This window comes from Carlito syrichta, unplaced genomic scaffold, assembly GCF_000164805.1.
Source record: "Carlito syrichta isolate Samal-C Ts95f unplaced genomic scaffold, Tarsius_syrichta-2.0.1 Scaffold315345, whole genome shotgun sequence".
Taxonomy (NCBI): domain Eukaryota; kingdom Metazoa; phylum Chordata; class Mammalia; order Primates; family Tarsiidae; genus Carlito; species Carlito syrichta.
This window is the reverse complement of record NW_007259441.1, coordinates 103,830-112,566: the sequence shown is the minus strand read 5'-3', so window position 1 is coordinate 112,566 and position 8,737 is coordinate 103,830. Positions and strand designations below refer to the sequence as shown.

Here is an 8,737-nt window from a genome sequence, read left to right as displayed (position 1 = left end):
GCATGCGCTCACCAATTTCAGTCCACATAGTTCTGGAATCCTAAAAGGAGCAACTAGTAGTAAAAAAAAAAAAAAGAAAAAAAAAGGAAGAAATAACGAAAAATAAAATAAAAACCTGAAAGACCTACAATTTGAAAAGGAGAAAGTGAAACTAGCCATATTCATTGAGGATGTAATCTTATATCAAAAAAAGGATAATTAAAGATTGAAAAAATAACCCTCTTAGATTTGATAAATGAATCCAGCAATGTATTTCAGGATACCAAATTAGTGTGACAAGATTATTACCATTTTTATACAACTGAATTTTATTAAACAGAAAAAAGATGAACATATTTTTCAAAGGTGTAGATATCCCAGTATTTTTAATGAAAACAAATTTAATATCAGCTTGTTTGAACAAAACTTTCAGAATAAATAATTAAATTATTAAAGTAGAAACAGAATACCAACAAGTCCAAGACCCCAGAATAGCTGTAAGCCAACAAATTATGCATTATTTTTCTTAAAAGTTTTAGTTTTAATATAAATATATATTATTATTTAGAATATTAGTCTCTGAACTATATAATGCCTATTTTATCATTTTACTTGAAAAAATATCAGAATTTTTGGAACTTCCAAGTATTCTTTAAAGTTTTCCAATATGGACATAAACTAACCTCTGTTCTTCTCTACATAACAAATGTGAAATAACTGTCACAATATATCAACGTTTTCACAGAAAGATGTCTAAGTCTTCTGGCATATAAAATGTGTAATGTCATAATTATATGCAGAATATATTTAAGTTTTCTTGTGCAATTTACGTTCTACAGATTAAAAAACCAAGAGTCCCATGTTAATGAAATAGTAAAATACTATGAACTTCCCATGAATTTGATGAAGACTTGAAATTATAGAAAGAACACACAAGATAAGTCTTTCACACTAAGTGATTCATCACTGAAATTAATCGTTGAACTAATATACTTTTTCGATATCACTAGTTCTCTTCAGCACAAAATTAGATATAATTAATATAACTTATGTTTCCAATTAAACTGTAGCACTGAGGCAGCAAATGTCAGACAATGTTTAACTATTCATGTGTCATACAAATATGTCTTTGACTCTTAATTTATACTTATGTCTAAGTCACCACTGCAGAGAATGTGTTAAGTGAAATCAATAAAAAGTGATTATTTCTCATTTGAAAAAAACAAATGTCATATACATCTTCTTTTAAAGTTCTAAAGCAGCATATGCAGCTCTTAAGGCAAAAAAAAAAAAAAGATTAAAAATTATTATGTTATAAATTCTGTAATTCTCCTCCTGGCAATAAAAGCCATAGCACAGATTCTTATATTCTACCAGATAATATATTAGTGTATATCTCAATATACATCTGTCAGCATTCTCTGCTGGAATGGAGTTGGTCAGTGAAGTGGAAGTGAAGGGCAGCATGGCAGGGCAACAATTATCGACTGGCCTGGGCATCAGAGGACACAAAATGGCTGAGACTTGACCTTCCATTCACAGATAATGTATTTGATGGAATGGTAACGCTTTTCAATTTGGCAGCAGCCTCTCCTGGATGAACTGCAGTCAGCAAACTCTGTCGAATCTGTTTTGGGTCAGAGCTTTGGAATGTTAAAGAATTTAGTCTCTTAAGGGTGAATGATGGACACTCAGTTGGAGTCAGTATTTGGAAATTCTGTTCATTACATGCAGAGATATTTTCCTTATCAATCACCTCAGGCTGTGGGGTGTCCACACGTTTATTTACAGAATGAGTCTTCTCTTCCTCTGTGTTGGCTGGAGGTTGGGCAGAAGCCCCTTCACTGCATGACTCAGTACGTGTTTAACTGAAAGACTGTGACCTTCTCACTACAGCGAGGGCAAATGGTGAAGGACGTGAATTTGAGTATGTCAGCGGGGCACCAAAAGTTTTCAAAGTCTTCAGATTTAGTGCTGCTGCCTGGCTAGTGGGAAGAGTCCCAGGTTTTGGTGATATGGGGGAGGAGGAGAGGTTTCCATGGGTTTCTGACTGATGATGTCATAATCAGTCAGAATTTTGAATTTGGGGTTGTGAGACAGAGTGAGCTGTTTTACTTAAGGGAGAAACAGTCTGCTCAGAAGGAGGCAGCATACCCTTTCTTACCACCTTATTTGGTAATTCTTTTGGAGTAGGACTGGGGACAGCATGGGCATTCTTGGCTGCAGCAGATGTCAAATACTGGCCGGATCCTCTCTTCTGCATCTGCAAGAAAAAAGAACTGGGTTTTGCCTGGGAATTTGAAGCCCGGGATTTAAATTTTGACTCCAAAATATTGTTTGTATCTTCCAAATTTGTTGCAAAGGGAGCTGTGCCCGTGTCTCATCACTTTGGGAGGTCTCAGAGGATTAACCATGGCACCATCCAATGAGCTTCCAGCACTGTGCACCTCATCCTCTGTTTTCAAGTTAGGCTTAGGTTTAAGATCTGGGTGGTGACTCCTTTGGTTCAGCAGAAATGGAAGGCTCTTCTGTTTGGATGACAGTTTCTCTCACATTCTCAAGAGTGGGATTTTTTTACTTAAGTATATATCTCTTGATCATCTTTATACCCTAGTTTCCAATTCCCAATCTTTTGACATTTCCAAGGATTTGGGAGGCACTATTTTATAAGTAGTCATTCCGATTAGGGGTATATACTCTGGTGTGATGTCATTGGAAGGTTTTGTCTTGGAGTTGTAGTCCTGTCTGTAAAATGGATAATTCTTCAGGTAAGAAGCAGTCGAATTGTTGTCAATCCTATTACAGAAGGCAAAAGATCATCATCACTATGTGCACAAATTGGAACTTTCATGGTGAGTTGCCCTTCTAAATGTATAATTAGGATGCCTTGACTCCTGAACTCCCTTGAGGTTTCTACTGAATCTTGTGAACTTAAGGATAAATATTTAGTTGATTTGTTATTTGAAGTTTTCATACTTTCATTAATTTTAAAGTCAGACAAATTATGATCTTGTTGATTCCCACAAAACCTGTTCCTAGAAGGGGTTGTCTGAATTGCTGCATCCTGAATTTTTGTCTTTTTTGCATTGGGTTGAAGAAGCTGCTAGTTGGTTTTCCTTGTAACTTACAGTAGTATGAGTTTTATGTACCTGAGAGTCTGATAGTCTGACAACATCTGTGTTCATGTTGTTATTTTTGGCAACAGCTCCTACAGTGATTTGTTTTCCTCATTCCCTCTTTTATATTATCGTCTCTGTTCTCATTCTTTTGGTTTGGGCCCAATGGCATCAAGTTTCTCTTACTAACAACTACCATCTCTTCATTACTTGCATCATGTTCTAAATTCTGTGATCCCTGTCCATCTGTGTTTCTAGCTTCCTGTTTTTCTTCCTTGGAGTTTGTAAGGACTCTCTACTATCAATGCCGAGGGCTGAATCAGTATCATTTCTGGGGATATTTATTATATCTGGGGATACAAAAAGAATATCTTGTGACTTCAGAGAAACAATTTTAGCCTTGTCTTCAGGCACTTCACTCAGTTCTTTCCTTTCATCTATTTCTTCAAGGCCATAATCAGAGCTTACTCCAGATGTCCATGATGTCACAGCTGCCTCAGGTGTTCCCAGGGCTCTCTGAGAAAGAGGTTTCCCCTGTCACTTTGGACACAGTGTACTGCTCCTGCCTGGGGAGCCAAGGGTTAGGGGAGGATTCTGCCAAAGAAGTAAAATCTGGACTGGATAGACCCTCAGGAGATTTCGGTTCTGAAACACTTTCTGGAGGAGCACCACCTACTGAATGTACAGTAGTAACATGACTATTTTCATCACTTTGATGCTGGGGTATTTTGGAAGGTGGGGAAGATAAGATGCTTTTTGCTTTGTCCTTCTCAAAGATGAATTTCCTGTGCTGCTACTGGGCAGCAAGCCAGTCCTCACTATGCCTGCTTCACAAGAATTCGTATATGTTTCATCCACATGCACGGATTTCATTACACAAGAAACTAGCCTCTCCTAGATGCATCCAAGTTCCTGGGGGGTGCACTGAGATGCTGACATTGGGGACAATGGAGCTCGCCTCTTCTTGGACACATCTGATGGCAGGGTGTTTGAAATATATGGTTTGGAGATGGCATTGGATCTCATAAAAGTTGGCCGGTGCTTATTTACTAGAGGGGTTGCAGGGGGGCCACTTGCAGTTTGGTCTCACTTTTTCTTATTGCGTTGAAAAAAAATGAAAACTCCTTTATTTTCTTTCTCCTTAATAATGTCTAGGTTTGGTGATATTTGGCAGGACTCTTGTAAAGATGACTTACTGAAGGCAGTAACAAAAGTGGCTCCGTTGACATCCATGGCATATAATTCTCTTAGTCCCAGGTCATTAAGAGATTTTGTCAGCTCGAGGGGCTCCTGAGCTTGGTAATCTTTTGGCAACAGTGTAGGTAATGGATCAAATTCACTTTTGCTACAGATAATAGGAGCAAGTTCTTTAAGTGATGCATGTAAGCTAACTCTTACTATGGTCTTCTGTGTTTTCTTAAAATTAATCACTACTATCACAGTTTTCTCTGGAATTATCGGGGTAGGCTTTATCTTAGCCAAAATTTTTGGCTTTAAAATTACCTTCTCTACCTCCAGCATTCCTATTGGTGTATTTGGCTTAAATTTAATGTGGCTCTTTTCAGTGGATAGCAGATCAATTGTGTAACTTGATGGATTCAAGTGATACTGTGCACAGAGAAATATCAACAAGTCCATCATAGGTTTACTGCTATGAACAGTAGTAGATTTCATAACATCTCCAGGTGAAACCACCGAGAATTCAATGTCTCTGTCTATCATGTTTCTTTCTGTTCCATGATGAAAGCAGTGGATTCTACAGAATCAGCAACTGAAGCGACATCAGCGTATTTGATCTCAGCTGGAGGAAGTGGTGCCTTGGCTTTTGGCTTTCTCCCTGCGGGGGTGGTGAGTGGTGTGGATGACGCCACAGGGTCCTGAGGGAGCAGGGTTCGGCAGTCCATCACCCTGCGGGGCGCTGTGTGGTCTCCGGCTTGCAGGCAGTATGTCACTGCCTGCGAAAACCCAAAGGGAGCACCACAGCCACTGCAGAAATGCAGGAAGAAACCTGAAGAATGGGACCTGTGACTTGTCCTCCCTGCAGTCTTGATTATTAGCATTTTTATATATCATTAACAATCTAGCTGAGAGCCAATTCAAGAAGGCCACCCCATTAGCAATAGCTACAAAAAAATACAATATGTCAAAATACACTTAACTAAGAAAGTGGAAGGTCTCCATGAAAATAACTACAAACCACTGATGAAATACACTATTGATAACAAACAGAAACCATCCCATGCTCATGAATTGGAAGAATGAGTGATCATTCCAATGACCATACTGACAAAAGCATCTATAAATTGAATGCAATCTTTATCAAAATACCAACATTATTTTTCACAGTATTTTTAAAAATTCCATAAATTCATATGGAATTATAAATAGCCAGTGTAATTATAAGCAAAAATAATAAAGTCAAAATTATCACAATACCTGCTGTCAAATTAAACCACTATTTTATAGTAATCAAAAGAACATCATATTGGTACAATTCTAGACACATAGGTCAATGAAACAGAGTAGAGAACACAGAAATAAAGTTACATACTTGCAACTAAGTGATCTTCAATGTAGTCACCAGAAATATACACAAAGCCTCCACCAACAACTACTGGAGAGAGGAGAAACACTTCAGTAAATAGTGCGTGAAAAACTGTCTGGTCACATGCAGGAGATCGAAACAGTCATATACCTATCACATACCTATCACCATACACAAAATAAACTTTAAATGGATCAAAGTTCCAAATGTAAAGCCTTAAAGTTTAATTATCCTAGAAGAAAGCATAGGAAACACCTTTAGAGAAATAGGCAGCTAATTATTGATCAGCTCTCCAAAGGCGAATGTCACAAAGATGAGATAGATAAAAGGGACCTCACCAAGCTGATAAGCTTCTACAATTAAAGGAAACTATCAAAAGATCCCACAGTATGTCAAAAAAATATTTGCCAACTGTTAACCTGACAAAGGCTTAATATCCAGGATCTAGAAGGAACTCAAACGTGCCAAAAGGAGGTCAAAAATAAAACCCCTATTAAAAATGGGGAAAATATGTGAATATATATTTCTCAAAAGAAGCCATATATTCAGCCAACAGATACCTAAAAAAATGCTCAGTCTCACTAATCACCAAAAATGCAAATTAAATCTACACCATAATTAACTCAGTGTCAGTGACCAGCACTGACCAAGGGTGGGTTAGGACCCGCACCGGAGAATCTGGACAGCGAGAAGAGACCACTTGGAGGCAGTTTTTCTGGGAACAGTCTGATCAGGACTGAAGCCAAATTTTATTCGGAATCCTTCCAACTTATATACCATTTTCTATACCCTCCAGTAGTGTGATAATCACTCACTGGGGGTGTACAAGTTCCGTGCTTTACAAACTATGCATCACAAGATGACCACGAGATCTGCAATTTCCAAGCAAACAATTCAAACTCCATGATGCCTGCCGTGCTTACATTAAGGTCACAGGTGCACAATTTCAATACAAATCGTTCAAAGTGTTTTCCATAATGTTCAATGAATCATTCATATTATACTCTTTGTTCTAAACCCTGATTCATACAAAAAACTTTTCTAAGTTAACTCTAGGTTTACTGACTCCTAATATTTTTAACGATTAATATTATCAACTTAACACTATACTATAATCTATAAGTTTACTTAAATGACTTAGCTGTTAGTTATACTATTATCCTATTACGATTTAACGTAATGCCTTATAACTCAGTTAAAACTTATTCTTAAACTATCAAACTTTACTATAATTCATATGAGTTTCATATGTCTAAACTTTAATTTTCATATGATCTAGTGATTGGACTTTAATACTATGCTATATCCTATTAAGCTAATACCTCATCATTAATTTTTTTATAAATCGCATAGTAACTATTATATTTGAATAATGTAGCAAAAGGAAACAAAACAGCAAGCGTAAATTTACTCAATTATGAGTGTATGTGTATATATTTTATCCTAACAAGTCTACTCTAAAAATCAAATAGTAATTGTCACACTCTTGAACAAGGAAATGCATTGCTGCCAAGATGGCGGTGGGCTGAAGCAGACAGAGTTTCGGTAATTAATGAAACAAAAGAAAACGTTCTGCCTGGCTAGGGGCAGGGCGGCAAAACTATCATGGTAATTTAGTTTCTAATCTTAGCCCTAGGGGAAACAGTTTTCCAAAGCTGACTAACCAGTCTACCAGGAAATAGAAGTTAAAAAATATCTAGAAAGAAGTAAAACTTAGAAAGACAGAGAAAAATAATTCTACTATGCACTTTCCATCAGGTGTATTGAGATTTACTTATAAGTTTTACTGCCATGTATGCACACTGGTCACTAATCACACGCCAATATTATAGGTATAACTGATATCTTATGTCAGAGGCGATCTTCCAGATGGGCCTTTATAGGCCTCAGCCATGTAGCTATAGATGTTGGCTCCCAACAATTCAGGATGGCCATCATCAAAAAAATCGAAAAACATCAGAGGCTGGAATGGATATGGGGAAAGGGGAATATTTCTACGCTGCTCTTGGAAGGTTAAACTAGTATAACCTCTATTGACGACAGTGTGGTGAATTCAAAAAGAACTAAAAATTGACGTTCCATATGACTCAGCAATTATTCTTCTGAGAATATTTCCAAAAGAGCTCAAATCAGTGTACAGAAAAGTTACCTGCACACGTATGTTTATGGCAACACTATTCACAATAGCAAAAACATTGATCCAACTGTATTGCAAATTGGAAGTGTAATGAATAAAGAAATTGTGGTATATATATATATATAATATATAAATATATATAATATATATATATATATATGCTGAACGATTATGCAACCCTAAAGAAAATCACAATTATGAACTTTGCAGCAACTTTGATGGAATTAGAGTCTATAATACTGAGTGATTTATCACAGAAACAAAGAAATGAGCATCACATATTCTCACTCATAAGTGAACATTGAACATTTGCCATAATCCTAGAAGAAAGGAATTCACAGTAGTGGGACACTGCCAGGGGAGGGAAGGGGAACACTTAATGTCAATAAAACTTTACATGTATAATGAGCACTTGCTTACTAAATCCAGCATTGTACCCCACAACTTTAAATACAAACACACACACACAAACACACACACACACGCAGGGAAAAATACACCGTATTTAATAAATGTTCAATGGAAATAGTGGCTTGCCATGTGCACAAAATAAAAAATTCACACATCTTCCTATATACAAACACTAACTCAAGAAGAGTTATATAACTTAAAGTAATACCTGGAACTATAAAATTATTTGAAAAATATCTAAGAGAAGCACCTTTAGACATTAGTGTAGGAAAAAAGATTGATAGAATACAGCCACGGCGGTTTTCAATTTTGTACAAAATAATGAACAAGACTTCTCCATGTTCCATACACTCATTCTTTGTTTAATTAAGTAAATTTGTCTGAAGCAGGAGATAAGAAAAAGCAAAGATCATACACTCACCTGCCAACATAATATCTCTTTGTTTGCCTTTTTCATCTGTATCTGATTATACAAGGATCAACTGAGAATGGTCATATTGATAGATTTCATAGTCGGATAACTATAACAGTGCTAATAATAATACAAAT

At 36.5% G+C, this 8,737-nt stretch overlaps 1 pseudogene; it reads right to left on the bottom strand.

Annotated features, from left to right (window-relative positions):
* Nucleotides 1-1,459: 1,459 nt before the first annotated feature.
* On the bottom strand, nt 1,460-6,420 carry LOC103275161 (annotated as a pseudogene).
* Nucleotides 6,421-8,737: the final 2,317 nt, after the last annotated feature.